This window comes from Vollenhovia emeryi, unplaced genomic scaffold (assembly GCF_000949405.1).
Source record: "Vollenhovia emeryi isolate VEMERY1.0 unplaced genomic scaffold, V.emery_V1.0 DF939254.1, whole genome shotgun sequence".
NCBI classification, from domain to species: Eukaryota; Metazoa; Arthropoda; class Insecta; order Hymenoptera; family Formicidae; genus Vollenhovia; species Vollenhovia emeryi.
In genome coordinates this window covers 283,894-287,520 of record NW_011967112.1, presented here as the reverse complement: position 1 = coordinate 287,520, position 3,627 = coordinate 283,894, and positions in this window count along the sequence as shown.

Genomic DNA, 3,627 nt, shown 5'->3' with positions numbered 1-3,627 from the left:
GAGGGGCGGGAGGGGGTGGGGCGCGCGCAGCGCGCCGTGCTAAAGACACTTGCAACTGATTCGTTAAAAAGATACAAGATTTAGACTTGCATATTTACCACTTTAACAATTAATATCTCGCTTCGCAGGGCAGAGCGACGATTTTGTCTAAAGAAAAAGTTGTTTCTCGTTAAAAAACGCGTCGAATGAGACTAATTTGATTGATTTTGGAGGTGATGTAGCTATTCTGAACAATTACCGAAAATACAAAATATAAAGTATATTTAATGCAATAATTTCGATTTTACGTAATTACTCTATAATAATCGTATACATATTTGTATTTTTACAGTTTAACATACATAGTTAACGATGTACAACTGTGCTGTCGCGAATCGTATCAGTGAGTGATAAATTACTTTTTATTTTAAATTGACGTTGCGCATACAATTATTTCTTTGCGTGTATACACAGACGATTTTTCCGAATAACAAATATTGCAAGAGGTATTTAACATGATCTTTAAATATGTATAAGAATTGACTGGAAACAAGGCTTAGTGCGCACTCAGTGCGCACTAGTGCAACCAACCGAATTCGCTATGAGAAACAGTTACTACACCCGCACCGCGGACGCTCGTTTCGTATCTCGAATCCTATTCTTCTCGACTAAAAGGGAAAATTTAAATCGGGTTTTTTTTCTCCGCAGCATTGACTGACGGTTTCCGCACGGTCGTTTATTGGACTTAGCAAACCCGCGCTCGGATACACGTGGACACTCGTACGCACTCGCGCACGCACGCACGCACACACATATGTCTTATCCCCTTTTATCCCTCACAAAGAATCTAATCAGTCGATCTCCTCGGTCGTGCTGTCGCTAGGAAAGAGACACTCCGATAAATGTGCAGTCCAAAGGACTTTTTTCAACCCGTTACGACACAAATTGCATCATACTTGCAACAGTAGATGCTGTTTTACATTCTCGCGGGATAATTACGACACGGGTTTGCTCATGACAGTTGCGACACGGTTTGATAAATATAAATTGAGCGCAAACATTCCCTGCGATGAATTTTGATACTTGCTGTATTTTGTAAATTCTCTGGCGGCTCGCGCGTTGTTATTCCGCGCGAACTATAGATATATTAACCATAGACTGTTTATGAGACAGCGGAAGCATTTTCCTGAGGGAAAAGGATAGTATGAATTTATTTGGGTGGTCCGTCTTTCTCGGACTCTCGTGACACACGTCCACTAGAGGAAGACAGACAAATAAACTCTACTGAAAAAAAGTTTCGCTACCGTAGCTAATCATCGTGGTTTGCTAAAAATATTTTGCTGCCACAGCTATAAATTTCTAAACCATAGTAAACGATTTGCAGTCGCGCCTAATGCAACAGGCACGGTAGCAAAATATTTAGCTGTCACAACTAAATATTAGCTGTCCATATTTTACTACTGGAATTTACGAGGGGGAAACCGCTGAGGGCATTGTGGTGTACAGATTTGCGGCATTATCGGGCATTACTAGGGCATTTTTGGGGCATTACGTCTTGCTGTAACATTATAAAGATAAAATAAGATAAAAGAAGATAAATAAGATAAAAGAAGATAATAAGATAAAGTAATGCCCACTGGGCATTAGTGGGCATTGGTGTACAAGATTTTGGTCAGCGGTTTCCCCCTCGGGAATTTAGTTACCACGTGTAGTTTTTAGCCACGGCAGCTACATTGTTCTTTCTGTGTCATACTCCTAGTAGCACAATATATTGACGTAATATTGGGAGATAATGTAAATCTAGCATTTCCAATATGGGTCCAAGATCTCCTCTTATTTAGCTAATATGTCCATTTAGCAATATTGGTTTAATATTGTATCGATATTAGACTAATTCTTATTACATTGTTAAATATTGGCCAATGCACTTGCAATATAAATCTAATATTACATTTATTTCACGGCCAATATTGGCTTTACGTTGGACAATATACAATATATCGGCCAATGCATTTCTAATATAACTAACATTGGACCAATGTTTAGCCAAATACTATTCTAGTAGCACAATATGTTGGCGCAATATTGGAAAATAATGTAAATCTATTATAATATTCCCAATATTGGTCCAATATTGCAAGCTGGACGCCTTTTCTTATTTAGCCAATATGTCTATTGATCCAATATTAGACCAATATTGTTGTTACATTGTCAAATATTGACCAATGCACTTCCAATATAAATCTAATACATTTATTTCGTGGCAATATTGGCTTTACGTTGGACAATATCGGCCAATGCATTCATATATAACCAACATTGGACCAATATTTAACCAATGTTTAGTCAATTTACTGTGCTACTAGGGTAGGGACTGTGTCTCTTTCCCTCAGGACGATGCCCCCACTTGGGACTCCACTGTCTCATAAGTAGTCTACGATTAATATGTTTATGGTCCCGTTTGTGGTATCGTAGACACAACGGAAATGCAGCTCGTGCCATACCGTTTGTCTGACGAACACGAATCTCAAATAGTTTCCGCCGCGCTTTATCAACGCTCGGCCAAATTGCCCACCGTGAAACGTGAAATTTCACGCGTGGCGCTTTCCCGTGAAAATCACGGAAATGTAGGAAAATGGGAGAAACGGTCGACAGGCGTTTCTCCATTTCGTCGAGTTCATTTCCCGCTCGAATCTCCCGAAGTTTCACTTCGACGATCGATTTGAGCAGAAATTCCGCTCGACGTTAAACGCAACGTTTTGACCGCATATTTATGAATTGATCGAAATCGATGTAGATTATAAATTGCCCGCGTTAAAACAGACTGATTTCTCTTTCGAATGCGCGCTACGCGACGGGAATAATTCAGGAAGCGAGTCGAAGGCTTATCGAGCCGAGCGTTAATTTTATTACTCGCGCGATACTACATGTGTCTGTCCGCGTAAGGATCGCATTAATTACAGTTGCTTATTTGCGGCCGAGTGAATCACGCCTCGTGTACGCGGTCGATACCAGATTGGCACAATGTTTTCCCTTCCCGATAGCCCGACGGTATATTTATTTTCGGTGAAAGGTAATTCGCGGTAGAAAAGCGAGTCCTTCCTCCGTCGCGATTTCTAGAAAAGCGAGGCGTCCCCAACTTTCTCGGAAAAAAACACGCGCGGAGCTCAACCGGATTTGGTGGTTTCTCGTGAAGACAAAAAAAACCACGAAGGCACGCGGTCGGTAATTCAACACGAAAATATACCTATAGGTCGACTGACCGCCGTCGCCAAATGTGCACCTTTCCGCTGCATGACATCATAATTTTTTTGCAGCGGATTAGTCACGCCGTTGATAAGTCATGCTCGTACAATACGATGACAACGCGTGACATGTTGCATGTTGATGTAGCAGTCCTCGGCATCCAAAAAGAGAGACTTTTTCATCGTCGCGACGACTCGTGTATACAGGATGAGTCTTTCCATATCCGACAAAATTTTTGAGAAGGTAGAACGGATCGAGATGAACGGAAAAGTCCTGTACCATTTTGCAATTTTCGTAATAGTTAACAAGTCATTAATTATTAAAAATTGTTGTCTTAGGCCGGCCTACCGCCCAATTCGAGCGCGTGGCGAGACATGCGCATAGCAATATCGATCGCCGGGC